This window comes from Myodes glareolus, chromosome 10 (genome assembly GCF_982192425.1).
Source record: "Myodes glareolus chromosome 10, mMyoGla1.1, whole genome shotgun sequence".
In the NCBI taxonomy this organism is placed as follows: domain Eukaryota; kingdom Metazoa; phylum Chordata; class Mammalia; order Rodentia; family Cricetidae; genus Myodes; species Myodes glareolus.
Window position 1 is genome coordinate 45,285,851 of NC_142035.1, and position 19,570 is coordinate 45,305,420.

General features: G+C 41.1%; 1 long non-coding RNA gene across 1 annotated transcript in view; it reads right to left on the reverse strand.

Moving 5' to 3' along the window:
* Positions 1-5,632: 5,632 nt before the first annotated feature.
* Positions 5,633-19,570, reverse strand: part of LOC146892664 (uncharacterized) — a 49,713-nt gene continuing 35,775 nt past the window's right edge. The window contains exon 6 of the long non-coding RNA XR_015739065.1: positions 5,633-5,803. This is a non-coding gene — a long non-coding RNA (uncharacterized LOC146892664). The remainder of the gene's footprint in view (positions 5,804-19,570) is intronic.

Consider the following 19,570-nt stretch of genomic DNA (forward strand, 5'->3'; position numbering starts at 1 on the left):
GCAAGAGTAAACCCCAGCAGGGTAGACACCAAATCCTGGAGCTCTGTGTCTAGAATCTGGGACTTGTGATATAATCATCTAGGGCCCGGTGGCCTCAAAAAAATCCTGTCCTTTCAGCTCTACCTGCCTTGGTCTTGATATCTTGAACATCCTCAGAACTCTGTGCAATTTAGGTTTCATCTTCTCAGTTTTACACGTTGGCATCCAAGGATCATCTTACAAGGGATCTGACCCTGTCATACATGGCCTGGCCTCAGTGGCTTTCTGAAACAAAAAGTACAAAAGAAAAAGGCCTCCATACTAAAATACTTAGTGAGGCAATCCCGAGCCAGAAAGACAAATACAGCATGTTCTCTCTCATCTGAGTCTCCTCACTCCAAATCTTCAGATATAAGTACACAGCCTGGAGTAATGGCAAAAAACAGGAAAGCAAAATGGGGCCATTGCCAGGATAAGGGAGTTAGGAGGATAATAGAAAAGAGAATAGCAGGGTATAAATGATCCGATCAGGGAAATAGGAAAGGGGTCTCTGTAGGGACTGGGAGGAAAGCAATACAGAAGAACAGAAGAGTAAACTAGCCATAAGGAAGTCTAAAAACGCCATAAAGCATCATAAAAAACACTATAATTCATATAATTCTGTACATAAATATGCACACATAGTTTAAATTAATTTACCTCATCTGGACTAATGGTACTCTCTCTAAGAGCCAAAAACCTAACAAAAACCCGAACACCAGACATGAGGAGTCCTCATACAGCCTTTTGCTGTTGCCCTAGAGGTGGAAAGTAAGTAACTATTACAAAAGATTCTATGCACTTGAGACACATGGACCAGAGCTGGAACTGACCTGAATGCCTCCTCCCTGAAAGTTCCCTATGAGGACTTCGACCCAGCTATGGCCCATATCAATGATCACCACAGCACAATAACCCTAAAGATACTGTAGTGACACGCATAAGGTGGTGACGAATTGCTCTCTAATTGAATTTAAGACCCACTCAACAAGAAAGAGACCATGTCTAGTACTGGAAACCTAGCTAACTACTTAGTTCTAGTGAAGGCACAACTACCGGAGGAGAGCCTACAACTGCTACTTCACGAAAACAGTCTAATCTCTAACAGCAATCTCAACACCTGTCCTTAGAACCACAGATAAGCAGTCTTCACTCCTCACCAAGGAAACGAGGGAGGGAGGTCACTCCAGAAAACCACAACCAATCAAAAGGCAGAATTGTGGATTCCAGTGCCAATGGAAACATCTACAAAACACTCCTGCACCTATAAGGTTCAGAAAACATTTTGGAAGAAGGATCGGAAAGACTGCAATGGCCATAAGATCAGAGAGTTTTCTGTGAGATTGTGTCTCCTAGTAACGCCAAGCTATACCAATAAAGTCTCACCAAGATCACTGCCAAATATGAGCCAAACGAAGACAAGAATAGACATGCCAAAGTGGATCAGGGAAAAGCCCATGAGGCCCCAACTCTACATAAAGAACTACAAGCAGCTAAAGAATGCCGAGAGTGGGAGAAAGAGTCTTCCTTCCCCCAGAGAAGAGCACACCAATTGACTCTCCGAAACCAAATGCTCATCCCTGAAAACATACATACAAGTAACAATATACAGACTAAGTAGGTCATATTTAGGAATACGTATGTATATGTTTTATATACATATATGCATGTAATAACAACAAAAAAAAAGGCCATGAATTTGAAAGTAAGCAAGAAGGGATGTATGAGAGGGTTTGGAGGGAGGAAGAGACATGTTGTCATTATATTATAATCTAAAAATATTAAGGGAAAGAATTACAAAGCCTCCATTACCCCTTCATGTGTGCATCTTTCAAGCCTGAAAGACAGGTGCCACGGTGGACTACATGGCCAAGTTCTGCTTTCAGTTCGAGATGCAACCAGATCCCCCCTTGGACTGTGGTTGTGTCCATCTGTAGGCACATCAGAACTGACCCTAGGGGAACACTTCCACACAGATGGTCACCTGGGAGCAAGGAAGCACTGGAATTCAGGCTGTCTCCTTTCGAACATATTCTCATTGCTGCCAGCTGGTCTTGCCCTGGGGACACCTTTGCTATCGCTGCAGTGCAGGTTTCTTTAACAGATACTGATCTCTTTACCGGCTGCTTTTCCCACAACCTCCTTGTCCACAGCTTTCACCTTCCTCTCACTTTGTTCACCAAAATGTTCTATTTAGGAGAATATACGTATACGCATATAAATGTAATGCTTGCAGTAACAATTAAAGGGGAAATGGTCATGCGTCTGAAGGAGAGCAAAGATATATATATGGGAGGCCACTTGCTGGTCTCTCGCTGCGGCCTGGATAGTGCAGTGAATAGTAAGGAGGGCATAGTCAAAATACTAGCCTGTCTTGAAATTTTCTCCACCCACAAATTATTCCATTACTTTGTGTACATGTGTGTGTGTGTGTTTCAATTAGCTTTATTTCTATTATACTAGAGACAGATATGATTTTTCATTGATGAAATTAGCCATGTCCAAGGTATTATACAAATAAGAACAGCATATTTTTTTTTCATTATCTGGTAACTGAATGGCTTGGAGACCTAGGGTAGAACCAAACCTGACTGACCAAAAAAAAAAAAAGTTGTCAATGAAGTGATTCCTAATGATATTCTGCTGTACTCGTAGATTGGTGCCTAGCCCCATTGTCATCAGAAAGGTTTCCTCTCACAGCTGACAGGAGCAGATGCAGAGACCCGCAGCATTAGACAGAGCTCAGGAAACCCTGTGTAAGAGGGGGAGGAAGGACTGTAGAAGCCAGAGGGTTGAGGACACCAGGAGAACACGACCCACAGAATCAACTAAACAGTGCTCACAGGAGCTCACCGAGCTGAAGCAGCAATCATGGAGCCTGCGTGGGTCAGTGTTCTGGATCATTCAGATGTGAGTTTGGAAAATTAAACTGCATGAGCAGAGAAAGGCAGTTGGCTGACTACTCAAATTGCTTTCTTTCTTTCTCTGAGTCTGAGACCTCAGCCAATGAGATGATACCCACATTCAGGGTGGTGTCTCTCTCTCTCTCTCTCTCTCTCTCTCTCTCTCTCTCTCTCTCCCCAGCTAAACCCCCTAAAGATACATTCAGAGATGTGTCTATTATGTTTCTAAATCCAGTCAAGTTGACAATGGAGATTAACAGCACAGGCTCCGAGTCTGAGTATGTTTTTGTAAAGGAGGAGATTTGCAAGTCCGTTTTCACAGCTCAGCAAATACCCAGACTCCTGTTCACCAAGATTCGCATAAGATTGTTCATTCCAGCACTGCTTTTTTTAAATTATTTCTTCTGAGATTATAATTAAATCACTCCCCCTCCCTCATCCTCTCTTTAAACCCTCCCATATATTTCTACTTGTTCTTTTTCAAATTCAAGACCTCTTTTTTTCTCTAACTGTTGTTACATGCATTCCTAAATAGAGCTGCTCAGCCTTTATAATGTTGCTTATATCTGTGTTTTCAGGGTTGATCATTTGGTGTTGGACAACTGACTGGTGTGCTCTCCCCAGGGGAAGCCTTCTTTCTCCTGTTCTAAGTGTTCTTTGGCTGCCCGTAGTTCTTTGTGTAAGGTGGCCTTATGGACTTTTTCCCATTTTCCCATCCACTTTAGCAAGTCATTGTCATTCTCCTTCTTTGATTCATGTTGGGCAGCCATGTTGGCGAAACTTTAATGGGTGTGGCTTTTGACATTACTAGGAGAGATGTCTCAGAGACAACTCCCTGATCCTCTGCCTCTTATCTTCTTTCCACTCTCTCTTCCCCCAATGTTCCCTGAGACTTAGGTGTGGGCGTTTCAGCACTGTTTTTAATAGTTAGAAACTGGACATTAGAGTAATAATAAAATGAATGAATAAATTATTACTTAGTCATGAGATAGAATATTATACAGCAGTGATCACAAATAGACATGGGTTAATTTCACACACATAATATAGAGAAAAAGAAAGAAATCAGTAGTAAAGCATACATATCGAATGGTTGTGAAACATAAAGAATGCTTATGATTTTTTTTCTCAAGTATAACCAGAACTAATTTAAGAGAGGCAAAGGCAGAAGGTAGGCTGGCAAGATGGGTTAGAGAACCTGCCTCCAAGCCTGATTACCTAAATTTAATTCCAGAAGCTACACAGCAGAAGGAGAGAGTCCACATGTGTGCTGTGGTGTACATGTACACAAAATAGATAAATAAAAAAATTAACTTTTTAAAGACAGAAGATATTTAGCATTGGAGAAGTAGAAAATGAGTATGAGATGCCAAGGAGGGATTTCTAAGGAGTCAGTAATAGCAACACACAAAATCCTATGTGCTGTTTATGAGTCCACTTCGTTTTATACACATTGTATCGACTTTTAAAATAGGCAGAGGATCTAGTGAAGTGACAGAACACTTGCCTGGCATGGGAAAAGTCCTAAGTCTGATTCCCAGAACTACTTTTAAACGTGAAATGACAACACAGGCCAGTATACAAATATATAATCCTTGATGGCCCCAAATTTGTGTTTCTCCAGGGGTTTTGTTATTGTTCCTAAAGGAATGCTCACTTTAGTGGTTCAGATCTGCTCAAAAGCAGACACCAGGACAAAGATCAAGGTGTGCAAGAGACTTGGTGAGGAAAAGCAGCTGCAAAGAGTCATGGGACATGGAGTAAGAGGCAGGCAGGCCTTTCCAAGTATGACAGTTTTCATATCTGTTGGATAAGAATGGCCACGGGGGTACTATTGGAACAGAAGAAGAAACTAGGAACAGAGAAAACAAGGGAGGGTAATGAGAGAAGAATATGATCAAAGAATCTGATTCATTCCATGAAATTTCATTATGACGCCGTTACCTTGTACAATGAATATGTGCAAAGAACATTTTAAAGATTAGTTGCTCACCAGAGAGTAGTTCTAAGAGAATTTAGGCTAGACCAGTCAAAACCTGCCTAGCCAAAGCTGCTTGGAGGAATATGTCTGTGATGTTCCAGAGGTGGGCTAGCAGGAACTGTCAATCATCTCTGGAACAGCAGAAGGCTATTATGAGGTCATGGTCACCAATGAAAACAAGCATAAAAGTTGCTCTGTGCGATGTTGTTTGTCTCAGCAAACAATAAACAACTTCAATGTTGCGTCAATAACAAGATCACAGACACAACTATAAGTCCACACTATACATCCTCAACAGATAAGGGAACCAGAGAGATCTACATGTACTAACATGACCAGATGCTCAAGATAGCACAATGAAAAATAATAATACTATTAAACTAAAATAAATTAACGGCTGCAAAATTCTCTCCTTTGACCACAAAAAAGTCTGGCTTAATTACGAAATGCATCATTCCCTCCAGTGGCACATCAAAGAACTCTGATTAAGCATTCTGTCATCGTTTTCCTGACATAGTTTTATTTTCAGATAGATTGTATTTCAAGCTTCGGTGCATAAGAAATTATGATTTAGCGGCCATGGGTAAGCCTGTGAATTGCTGGGCTACTTTCCTTTACATACATAATTACTTTTCTATTGCTACATTCTCTGCTACTGTTTGCCCTAAGCCTCTGGGACTACATTTCATTAGACATTTGTATCTTGGGGAGGGGGACGGGGGATGGGGGACGGGAGGGGGGGAACGACAGTCAGCCGTTGATGTCATCTGCCCCTCCCATCATTGCTTCTGGCCTCTAGCTTCCACCATCGAAATCTTCTCCTTCTCATTTGTCTTCTTGTCTCTTTCTTGAGACAGGGACTCAGGACGTAGCCCTAGCTGGTCTGGAGTTCACCTTTTGCCTGTGGGTTAAAATATTTGTGTTATTTGGGGATCGCTGAATCACACGTTATTGCACTTTATGTGTGCATGAGTTCCTTGCCCTGGTTTTTAAAGTTTACTTGATTGCCTACTCGTTTCTGAAGGCATTTGGGCTGGTTGGCTCCCTCTAAGCAGGCCCAGACACACTCATTTTCCCTGTCTCCTTCTATAGCCCGCTCCACACATCGCCCAGGTGACTTCCTGATGCAAGAAGTGTCCAAGAACTAGACTTATTGAACTTAGAATGAATCATGCCTAATAATAACATGAGCCCTGGCATCAGGACCACCCAGACTCCTGTCAGGGTGTTGCCGCTTACTGAGTGGCTTCATCGCGGTCACACAAACAGTTCTCACCTGAAAAAAAAAAAAAAAAAAAAAACCCTGCCCTTGCTGGTAGTTGTGCCCAAAGGCTATTATGGGAATTAAGTGGAAAACGGACCTAAAATGCTCAGAGCTCAACCAGCAACGTAGCCTCAGAGCTGCTCTTTACCAAATACTTTAATTACCAGAGGTGGGGCCCTGATGGGAGAGGAGAAATTGCTTTGCATTTGTGTAAAGCACCAAGCGGTATGATGGGGCTCTTTCCTTCGCGATGGGCCCTGGGAACCGTTCCAGACACCTGCAAAGTGACCACATGCTAGCTGTTAGGTTTGTGGAGACCTGGACGGAGTTAAGAGAAGCATGAGTCAGCAGAGAGGCTCTCACACTGCCAAGTCAGAATGTCACCATGACCGAATCCCAGCAGGAAACCGAATCCAGGGTGCCTTGAAGTTCAGCAAATTTCGAGTCATTAAGGGCAAAGGACTTAGATTTTAGCACAATGTGTTTGTGTGTTTGTCACGCAAGTGGTTGGCTGTTTACAGGGTCTATTAACAGTCCTCTCACCTCCCAATTTTCAGCTCTCGCATTTTTAAAAAAAAAAAAAAGATTAAGATCAGAACAATAAAAACAGAAAGATCGGGAGATGAGCCCTGACAAGATGCTAGGCAACTGCGAATGACCTTCTCATCCACACGTCACTCAGTCACGGCTCTCAGAGGACCAGCCTTCCAAGGAGAAATGGCAAATAATTTGTCCAACCAATGAGTTGCAAACAACCACTTATCAAAACTAGTCAAATAAATCTGTCACTCAGTGAGGACTATAAGGCACCATCAGGGTGGCAGACTTCCCACAATAACAAGCCCCCCAGCTCCCTTGACTGTCTCTTAGGAGAAGAAAAAGCAAATGATTCAACAGATGCTGGAGAGCCAAAGACGCCAGAGAAGGATGCCTCAGCCAAAGAGGCAACAGCAGCCAAGAGGCCAGCTGCAGGCTGCGAGGCTCAGGGCTTGGCCACGGCACATAGAGCCTGTTCATTCTCAGGGCCCACCTGTCAAACAGGCTGTGCAGGTGCGATGTAACAGTGGCCTCGTTTCTCTGCCTCTTCCATTAGAAAATGGAGGAAGGACCGGAACCCCCATTCAGTCTTACGAACTCACTGAATATTTAACCCAGAATGATCCCTACATGCTACCTAACTCACATCCGTCACCATTTCCATTTAACTCAGAAGATGGTATCTTAAGAAAATTACCAATTAGCCTAGAAACAGCAAAGGATAAAGCTACAACAGACCCAGACTCTCCTAATCCTGGCCCCTGGTCAGGCTCCATTTACTGAAATGATAAAGTGTAGAGATGTCCTTCAAAGACACCCTCATCAGTTCAGTGTGAAGACCTGGCATGTTGTGCACACTCAGAAAACAACAGCACCCATACTTCCCCCAGGTCAAACAAGTGGTAGCCAGTGCATCATCATCTTAATAATTGTGATACCAGGTAAAATTGAAATCAACTGTCACCTCAAATTTTAAACCACTCCCCAAATGCAGTTAAATTGTGAAACCTTTCGACCTATTTGTTGTTGTTTTGCAGAATTCCGATGTCTGCAAAAAGAGAAATTTTTAAACTCTTATTCTCCCAAAGCTAATAATAATATGATTGGTCTGGCTAAGACTGCATCAGCTAGGGGCTCGCCTCTTAGCATGGCCTCCCAGAGCTCTTGCCTGAAGCACAGATTTAAGGCCTCCTTTTGTGCATTCTTAGAGCCTGCCTCGTATTTCTCCTCCCATGAAGCTCCATTATGCCTGTGTGTTTTCGGCCATCCTCCGCTCACAGAAGGCAGATCAAGGTTGTCAACTGAAAATATAGGCTTAAGGATCAAGCAGACCAAAATTTCCTTTGCTGCATTTTTAGACTTTTTAATTAACACATAATTGTAAATGTTTATGGAATGCAATGTGATAACTCAATATATAGGCACAGTCTGTGATGACCTAGTAGAAGTCATTAGCATTTCCTTGGGATTATTTGTCATGTCTTCATGCTGGGAAACCACTCATTCTTTTTGGTGATGGTTATTCTTTAGTTCTTGAAATAAGATCTTATTCAGTAGTCCAGGCTGATCAGAACTTCAGTTCTCCAATCCTCCTGCCTCAGCTTTTCAAGTAGGAGGATGACAGATGTGAGTCACAGAGCCCTCTAACTTCTAATTCTCTGTAAAACACGAAAGAGTACCGCGAACTATAATCCCCTTTCGATGTGTTCTAGAAGATGAGAACAGTCCTCTTGGTCATCCCCAGCAGCCAGCCTCTCTCTATTCTCTTCCCCCTTGTGTCTCTTCCTTGCCACCCTTGTCTCTACTGTAATGTCCTTAGCTAGATTTTCTTTCTCCATCTCTATAAGAGGCGTAATACAAAGATTATTTATAGGCATCTTTAAAGGAAAAGGTGGTCCAAATTCTATAGGGACTGAAGTGAAACGATGCCCCTGAGCTTTCTGGAGTTTACTGTGTGACGGTACTGCAGAGTCTTCAGATCCAGTAACGGCGACTGATCAAAGCCTTCCTGGAGACTCCCACAAATGAGAGAGAAGCCACAAGCTACTCATCCTGTAAAGAGAGCCATAAAAGCAACTCACTTTCATGAAAGGCAAGGTGACTACACAGGTGGGGTGCCCCTGGGAAGTCTGCAGATGTGCACAGAGCAGAGATGACGTCATTTCTCTACGGAGCTGTCTCTGGGGGAGGCCATGAGCTGGGAAGCTCCATAATCAACATCCATAGCAGAGGTCTTCTTCTAACGCCTTCTAGGAAGGTGGACAAGAGTCTCCCGGAAGTGGAAAGAGGCCACACCTCTAAGTGACCTGAAGAAATGATCCCATGTTCTCAGTTGAACACGAAGGAAGCCAGCTGTCCACTAAATGAGCCAGTGAGAGCATTCCACGGTGTTCTGTACCACGGACCGTTTCCTACAGATCTGCTGCCTCGTACAACGGAAGGGTTCTACAGGCCTCTGAAGTGGTGGCAACAGCCTACGGCCCTCACTATGGCACAGAAACAGGGTCTCACCGACAACTGCCTGGCAGTAACAGAGTCCAACAACCCCCTGCCTTCCAGTACCTTCTAACCCTGACACATGGATAGGGTTTCATCGTCCTCTGTCTGATAAGTGACAAGGACTTACAGCCTCCTGTCTAACACAGGGCCAGGGTCCTTCAGCCCCCTGTCTGGTGCCGTGACTGTGTACTAGAGTCCTCTGTCTGTTTCTAATCTCTCTGCTTTGGAACCAAAAACGGTGGCCATCTCTTTGATGGCCCTGGAGAATTCTCTGGCAACTGACATTCAAGAGCACAGCTGTACTGCCAGCCCACAGGCACGGAGTGAGGAAAGGTCATGCAGAGCGGTGGCCATGGCAATGTCTTATGTTGGCATCACTCAGGTTCCTGGGAGTGTCCAGCGGCAGGGAGTTCCATGAGGCCAGATGCCGGAATGAATGTTTTTCCCAGTGGTTCCTGTCAACTCCCCTTTAAACTGAGAGGGTGCATGTTTCCTATGGCCTGGGGCCAGTCAATGCCGGAACAAAACTGGGGTGTGGGGCGAGAAGGCAGCCTGGGAGAAACCAGGACCAAGGCTATTGTTGTCAATAATGTATGTGGTAATGTCAGAACAGTGAAGAACGGAAAAGAAAGTAAATGCCGCAGAAAGCCAAAATGTCCTTTCTGCCATACCGGAGACACAGGAACCAGGGAAGTGTCTCACTCAGTCTTAACACCACAGGAGCTTTGTGAGGCTTCCCATCTGTGGTGTCTGTTTTGTTTACGCGTTCTGAGGCAGGTGCAGTCACTCCCATCTAACAAACAGGGAGAAGCTGTCCCCTGAGGCAATGAGCACTCAACACTAACCAGACCCACGGGTCTCACGTCATCTCTGTGACTCAGAAGACCACCCTTGTCCTGGGAGCTCAGCGTCCAGCTGGATAAGCTTTCGCAAACCTGAACGTGGCTTCGGTTTCAGGCCCCACACTTGAGAGCATGGTTGACATCACTCCTGTCTTCAGGAGACAAAACTGGAAAACTGAAAGCCATCACTTCCCTTGGACCCAGCAGCAGACTGGGTTTACAGGGGCAACCAGGACAGACAAGGGCGAGAAGAGAAGCGTCAGGAGGAACAGAGGAACCAAAGTCTACTCCTGAAACAAGAACCCCTGAGGGGAGAAAGGGGGGACTCAGGAGGTGCTGAAATGGTAATGTTGAAGAGTCACTGGAAATAAATGTTGTTATGGCTTGCATGCAAAACAGCCTCATCTGTTAAATACTGGGTCCCTGGGATGCTGGGGCTGCTTGGGAAGGTTCTAGAAACTTTAGGAGTAGAAGTAGGTCACTGAAGGTAAATCTTTGAGTATATCTTGGGTTGCCCCTCTCTGCCCCACAAACCCTCTGATGACTCCATTCTCTCTTGGTTTTCTCAGGTGTTCTTTTGTTTGTTTGTTTGTTTGTTTGCTTGTTTTTGTTTTTCGAGACAGGGTTTCTCTGTAGCTTTGGAGCCTGTCCTGGAAATAGCTCTTGTAGACTAGGCTGGCCTCAAACTCACAAAGATCTACCTGCCTCTTATAGCTCTACAAAGTGTGGCTGATATGAGGGGAACTGAGCATGGAACCAGGAAACTCCTTGGGTTGTCATGATGAGGAACTTGTGTTCTCTTGAGCTTTGCCTTCAGAAACCACTGGGTTCTCACACTGAGAAGTAAAGGAAATGTCCCTCGTGGGCAGGAGCAGGGTGCTGAAAGCAATGTATAGTCAGTGTTCCCCACAGTTCATCTGACCTTCTCCTGCTGTCCATCCACGGGAAGGGGCTTCTTCAGATCCTTCTCCCAGCTGGAAGAAGGAAGTTCCCTCCAGCCCCTATTTCAGGACTTCAGGAATAGGTTGCTGCAGCCAGAAAAGGCCTAACAGCATCTTAATATTAGCCTCGTTGGACACATTTCAGATTTCTTTATTTATTAAGTTTTCATGCAAGTATGTATTACATGTTAAGCCCACCTCCCACGCACCCCTACATTCCCTTTCCTCAGCCCGCCCTGACACGCGAGTTCTCTTTGTCCCCTCAGACAGTTTTACATTGACTTCCATATAATATTTACATGATTGTATGTATTTATATAAAATCTAAAAAGCACACAAATGAGAGAAAACATAAGGCATTTGTTCTTTGACTAGCTTAATTCGCCTAATAGGATAATCTTCAGTTGCATCCATTTTCATGCAAACAGCATAGTTTATGTTTGTTTAAGGCTGAAGGATATCACCCATGTGTATATATAGCATATTTTTATTATTCATTCCTCTGTTTTGAGACACCAGTGTTGGTCCATAACTTGTTTCTGTGAATAGTGCTGCAATAAAGCAAATGGGCAAGGTTCCCACACTGAGTGGCTGCTATGCACAACACTTCTTACTCCATTTCTCCAGATCCCACCACCCCAGCCTTGCCTCCTGGAAGCCCTGACCTCCCAGTCCAACTTCCTGCATACCCACAGTCCTCAGTGGGCCTGATCATTTGGACCAGCCAAACCTTCTGACTTAGATGGTGTCCACAGCCACTGGGGTGGCCATGAGCTCAGCTGTTGGACATATTATAGGCAGTGCCTGACCTGTAGCTTCAGGCTGGAAGCCTGAAACCTGCTGTTTTGCAGACCCCAGAAGGTCCTACCATGCACCTCCTGCAGATGGAGCCCACTTATCCCTGTGTGAGGGCTTCAGCCAGACCCTGAAACAGTACAAATACAGCCACGATCTGAACCCCTGCCCTAAAGAGCCCCAGGCCATACACAGCCATGCACATACCAACCTCACTGACAGCTGGATCATGATGAGATTGTAACTAGGACACGGTAAGGAGGGAATTTCTTGTGCCACAGGTTAACACAGGACATATGTATAGGTAGAGAGTTTATTTTAGCCCACAAAAAAATTAATGAGCAAAAATGTCTGATCTGTTGAATAGAAACTGTTTGAGTAAATATTCAGGGATGATAATGGTGAGCCATGTAGAAGATTTGTTATAAGACTTGGAAAAACCTGCATATGGTTCCACAACCTGCCAGACTGGGGGTAACGGCAACCAAAGGATGGAATACCCACATAACAAAAGAATGCCCACACATCCATACCAAGAAACACCACAAACATCATAACTCCAGATGCCTAGATCCCATCGCAAAAACTGAAACATGAACAAAAACCAGTATGCCTCGTCTAAAAACCAGCACCCTTATAATATGCACTGAGAAAATTGATTTCAGTGAAGCATAAGAAAAGGGCTTCAAAATAGCAATTCTGTATATGTTCAAGAACCTTAAAGGGAATATGAATAAATGTATCAATGAAAACACAAACAGTTTAATGAAATAATGAAACAACTTATGATATGAAAGTACACTTTAACAAATAAAGAGAATCACTAAACTAAAACCAAACAGAAATCAAACTCAAAATGAAGAACTCGGGAGGTTAAACACATTGAATAAAGTCGAAGAGAGAAGTTGGTGACTTGAAAACAAAGTGAAAAAAATGGGCAGATCAATCAAAGAAACGTTACATCTAAAATTTAAAAAAAAAATCCAGGCTCTAAACATTCAGGAAACCTGAGATACTTTGAAAAGACCACACTTATCAATAATAGGTATATAGAAGGGAAAAGAAACACAAATCAAAGGCATAGAAAATATTTTTAATAAAATCATAGAAGGAAATTTCCCAAATCTAAAAAGAGATGCCTATCAAGTGGCAAGAGGCATACAGAACAAAACAGATAGGGCCAGAAAAGAAACTTCCTGCAACGTATGATAATCAAAACACTAAACATACAAAACAAAGAAGGGACATTAAAAGGTTCAAGGAAAAAACTCCAAGTCACACATAAAGCCAAGCCCATTAGAATAACACCTGACTGTTCAATGGAGACTATAAAAGCCAGAAGGGCCTGGTCTGATGCTCTACAAACTCAGATGCCAGGCCAGACTAACTATCCCAGCAAAACTATCAATCACAATTAAAAGAAAAAGAAAATATTTCACTATAAAAACAAATTTAAGAAATTTCTGTTTATCAATTCAGCTCAACAGAAGGCATTAGAAGGGAAACTTCAGTCTTAAGAAAAGGTTAACTACACCCAACAGGACACAAGGAATAAATAATCCCAGAAAGTGAAGGAGGTTTAAAAATAAAACAACCACCACAACAAAATAACAGTAATTAACAAACTCTGCTCAATAATTACTGCCAATATTAACAGTCTCAATTCACCACTGAAAAGACATAGACTAACAGATTAAAAAAATCAAGATCCATCTTTCTTCTGCATCTAAGAAACACACCACACCCATAAATGACAGACATCACCTGTTTGTTAGGGTTTCTATTGCTGTGATGAAACACTATGACCAAAGAGCAAGCTGGGGAGGAAAAGGTTTATTTGGCTTATACTTCCAGATCATAGCCCATCACTGAAGGAAGCCAGGAGCTGATGCAGAGGCCAGGGAGGGGTACTTACTGGCTTGCCTCCCCTGTCTTATTCAGTCTGCTTTCTTCCAGAACCCAGGACACCAGCCCAGGGATGGCACAATGGGCTGGGCCCTCTCTCATTGATCACTAATTGAGAAAAATGCCTTACAGTTGGATCTCATGAAGGCATTTCCTCAATGAAAGCTCTCTGATGACTCTAGTTTGTGTCAAACTGACACACAAAACCAGCCAGTATATCACCCGAGGGTGAAAGGATGTAGAAGGATGTTCCAAGCAAACAGAATCAAAAACAAACAGAAATAGTATCTTAGTATTTGACAAAATAGACTTCAAAATTAAAATTAATCAGAAGAGATAGGAAAGGATACTGCATACTCACTAAATGAAAAATCAACCAATGGGATATTATTATAAACCTAAACATTTATGAATCAAATGCAAGGGCATCCAATTTGATAAAAGAGATGCTCCTACATCTCAAATTACATATTGACCCTAATATATAAATGGTGTATGACTTTAATACCTTCCTCTCATAGGAGTATCAAGTCACCCAGACAAAACCAACAGAGAAACCCTGGAGCTAAACAAAATCATAAATCAAATGGACCTAATAAACATGTATAGAACACTTTCCCAAACACTGAAGAATAATACATTTTCTTCTCAACAGCCCATGGAACTTTCTCCAAAACTGACCACATACAAGGGCACAAAGCAAGTCTTAAAGATACAGGAAAATTGAAATCACATCCTGCTTCCTATTTGACCACCATGGAGTAAAGCTGAATATCAGCATCAATATGAGTATACAAACTCACGGGAGCTGAGTAACTTGCTACTGAATAAAAACAGGTCAAGACTGAAATCAAAAAGGAAACTAAAATTATTTTAGAACCTAATGAAAATGAAACTACAACATGCCAAAACATAGGGCCATAATAAAGGCAGCTCTAAAAGACAAGTTCATAGCGTTATGCACCTATATCAAAAACCTGGAAAGTTGCCATACTAATAACTCAATAACACACTTGAAAGCTCTAGAAAAACAAAAGAAATAACACCAAAGAGAAAGACATAATCTTTCTTTTGATAGGAAGAAATAATCAAACTCAGAAGTCAATGAAATAGAAGCAAACAAACGAAAAGAACTAACAATACAAAGAGTCAATAAAATGACTCTTTGAAAGAGTCAACAAGATTAACAAACCTTTAACCAAACGAATCAGAAAAAAAAATCTCCAAATTAATAAAATTGAAAATGAAAAGGGAGACATTAGATTGGGCACTAAAGAAATTCAAAATCATAAGGATTTACTTTAAAATTTTGTATTCCACTAAAGCGGAAAACCTAAAATAAATGAGTGGATTTCTTGATATATGACATATTAAAGTTAAATTAGGACAAAATGAACATTTTAAACAGATGCATAACCCCTATTGAAATAGAAGCAATAATTAAAAGTCCAGCCAAAAAAGAGCCCAGAGCCTAATGGATTCAGCACAGAATTTTGTCACATTTTCAAAGAAAAACTAATGTCAATACTTCACAAATTATTCCACAAAATAGAAACTGAAAGGCCATTTCCAAATTCTTTTTATGAATCCACTATTACCCTGAAGCCAAAACCACACAAATACTCAACAACAAAAAAAAGAGAAAATTATAGACGAGTATCCCATATGGACATAGATGTGAAATTTCTCAATAAAACAGTAGCAAACCAAATCCAAGAAAACATCAAAAAGACTATCCACCATGATCAAGTTAGATTCATCTCAGAGATGCAGGAATAGTTCGGTCTAGTAAACTGATAAATATAGCCCACCACATAAACAGAGTGGAAGACAAAACCACATGATAATCTCATGGGATGCAGAAAATGTCTTTGAAAACAGCCAATACCCCTTCATGATTAAAAAGTCTTGAAGAGACTAGGGATGCGAAGAACATACATCAACATGGTGAAGACAATTTACATCAAGTTCACATCCATCACCTTTCTAAACAGAGAGAAACTCAAAGCATTTTCTACTAAAATAACAAAGGAAAAGGTTGTCTGTTTTCTATATACCTATTCAATACATTATTTGAAGTCTTAGCTAGAACAACATGACAACCAAAGAAGATCAAGGAGATACAAATAAGAAAGGAAAAAGTCAGATGATATGATTTTATACATAAAAGAACCCAAAGACTCTGCCAGGAAACATCTACAGCTTCCAGCAAAGTGTCAGGACACAAAATCAACAACCCAAAAATCAGCAGCCTTCCTATATACAAATGACAAACATTACTGATAAATAGTCAGGGAAACAGTGCCTTTCACAATAACTGTGTGTGTGTGTGTAGCTCTAACCAAGCAAGTAAATACTTATATAATGAAAACTTTAAAATACTGAAGAAAGAAACTGAAGAAGACATCAGAAGATGGAAAGACTGCCCATACTCATTGTCAAAATCTAGAAATAGAGAGGGCCAGACCGGTACTAGAAACCAACAGAGAACCAAATAGACAGAATGAGAAAAGAAACTCACCATAGCACATTGTAGTTAAAACAGTAACACACACACACACACACAAGTAAGGGTACTAGAAAATGAAAAAGAGGGACTCAAATCACCTACAGAGACAGATCTATTTAGAATAACACCTGATTATTCTGCAGTAATATTTACAGCTTAAAAGGTCTGGAAAGATGTATTTCAACATCTGAATGACTGTAACTGCCAACACAGACTAGTATACCCAGCAAAACTATCTATTAAAGCTGAAGGAAAAATTAAGAACTTTCCATGTTGAAAATGGACTAAAGCAACTTACCATCAGTAAGCTAGCTTTACAAAGACTAGAAGGGATGCTTCAATCTGAAGGTGGTAAGCACATTGAAGTCATCACAGATGATATATAAATAATATAAAAATTAAACAAGAGCTCTAAGAAAATATCACATCAACAAAATGAATTACTGTTCATCTTTCACTAGTACTTAGGACTCTTAATGGACTCAAAACTTCAATAAAAATGCACAGACTAAGAGACTGGACTAGAAAACAAAATTTATCTTATTACTGCCGCCAAGTAATGTACCTCACCACCAAAGCCAAACAACAATTTCACGCAAAAGGATGGGAAAAGGTAGCATAAGCAAATGGGTCTGAGAGACCATACTGTGCAGCTATTCTAATGGCTGACAAAACAGATTCAAGAGAGCTACTTCATAAACAGATGGGCTTTTCTTTTAGGGCTGCCAGCTCACAAAAAAATGACACTGAGACTTATTATTAATTATGAAAGCTCACCTGTAGCTTAGGCTTATTTTTAACTAGCTCTTGTACCTCCTATTAACCCGTATTTTTAAATCTACATTCTTCCACACGCTTGTTTCTTCATCTCCATTATGCCCATCCTGGTTATTCCACATCTGCTCACAACTCTGCCTCTATTCTTCCCAGAGCTTACTCTGTCCAGAAGACCCGCCTACACCTCCTGCCTAGCTATTGGCCGTTTAGCTGTCTATTAGACTAATCACAGTGACACATCTTCACACAGTGTAAAGGAATATTCCACAACAAACAATCCTCCAAGAAATTACAATTCAAAATATATACATGCTCAATGCAGATACACGTAATATTTAAAAGAGACTGTAGCTGTAAAGTCACAGATTAAGCCTAGCACAGTGGTAGTGGGTGACTTCAGTACCTGACTTGCACCTATGGGCAGGTCATCCAGACAAAAACTAAACAGAGAAACTTTAGAGTTAAATGAGATCATAAATCAAGTGGGCCTGAGAGATGTCTACAGAACACCCCACCCAAATGCTGAAGATAGCACCTTCTTCTCAGCAGCTCAAGAACTTTCCTTCAAAGTTAATTAGATATTAAGACACAAAGATAGTCTCAAAACATATATGAAAATTGAAATAACATCCTGAATTCTATCTGGCCACAAAAGGAAAAAGCTGGATAGCAATAGCAATAGAGACTACAGAAAGTATGCAGACTTACGGGAACTAAACCACACACTGATATGTGGAACACTGAAAAAAAAACAAGATGCAAACTTCTTAAATATGATAATTGAATAAAAATTAAGACATATCTAAATATACGAGGAAAATGTATAGCTCTAAATGCCTACATCAAAAAAATGTGAGAGATCTTATTTAAACAAGTTAATTATACACCTTGAAGTCTTAGAAAAACAAGAATACGCAAAGTTCAAAATTATCACACAAGAAGAAATCATCAAATTCTGAACCGAAATTAATGAAACAAAAATGAAAAATCTGTGCGAAGAATTAATGAAACAAAGAGTTTCTTCTTTGAAAAGATAAACAAAATTGACAAACCTTTGGCCAAACTAAGAAAAAGGAGAAGAGCCAAATTAATTAAATTATAGATACTTTGTGTGAGATAAAATTAAAAGTGAAATTAAACCGTCTCATAAAATTTTAACAAATACCAATGAAACTAAGAAAATCAAGAGGACATATCTGAAATAACTATACTCTCCTAAGCTGAAAATATTAGAACTGGATGAACTTCCAGACACATATGTCATATCAAAATTTAACCAATATGAAACAAATAATTTAAGCAGATCTAAAACAAACAATAAGATGGAAGTAATAATAAAAAGTGACCAACTTATTGAAAAAAGCCCAGGACCAGATGGAGTCACTGAAGAATTCCCCTAGACCTTCCATGAAAAACTACGACTAACCCTACTCAAATGGATCCATAGAAAGAAAAGGAAGGTTCCCAACTCTTCTGATAAAACCAGTAACTGGCAAACAAAAATGCAAAACTAGTCAATAAAATATTTAGAAATTGAATTCAAGATCATATCAAAATGATCACTTGAGAGGCTGGAGAGATTGGGTCCGTGGTTAAGAGGGTTTGCTGCTCTTACAGCTCTGGAGAGGAGCGGGCCTGAGCCTGGGAAATGAGCTTTGTGTGTTGTGGATGGCAGAGCCCAGGAGTCAGGGCTGCATAAGCCCTTAGAGCCCAGAAGACCACGAGTGAGTCCCAGACGTAGGACCTTGAGCTTTTCACACGATTGGACTTCAGTTTTGCTTTGATTTGAGTGTAACTGTGCCCTGATTCTTCCCTCTTGAAGTAATATAGTATGTCTTTCTTTTATTTTGCAGGAGCCCACAGTAAAAACTTGAAAATCTTAGAAGGACTTTGAAATTTTAAAGAGACAGGAACTTTGAAAGAGACTTTGAATGTTTTAAAGATACTGAACGGTTAAAATGCTTGAATTTTTAAATACTCTGGAACTTCTAAAAGTTGGGTTGCTCTATATAATATTAATACTGAGATCTTTGAGGTAAACAATAAAGTAAGGGTTATGGCTTAATGGTATTGTGTTGATGTGTCAAACTGACAAAGGGTCCATTGTCTAGCTGGGTTTTTATGATTTTTTGTTGTTGTTGTCTGTTAAAGAAAACTTAACAAAAGCTAAAGATAGGTGGGAAGAGTACTCTTGGATGAGAAAATGCCTATAGGCAAGTATTTGGAGGCATAGTCTTTATGTAGGAGGACCAGCTCACTGTAGGTTACACCACCCCTGGGCAGGCAGTGTTGGGATATATAAGAAGGCAGGCTGAACAAGCCACAAAGAACAAACAAGTAAGCTACCATCCTCCATGGCCTCTGCTCAGTTCCTATCCCCAGGTTCCTGCCTCGAGTCCCTCCCCAAACTTCCCTCTGTTATGAAGTGTGACCTGAGAGCTGTAAGATGTAACAAACCCTTTCCTCCCCAAGTCGCTCTTGGTCCTGGTGTTTGATGACAGCAGTAAGAAACTCTAACTATGACAGTTACCTGCCATAACCACACAGTAAGACCCTACAGCTGAAAATACAACATACTTCTATTGTAGGACATAGAGAA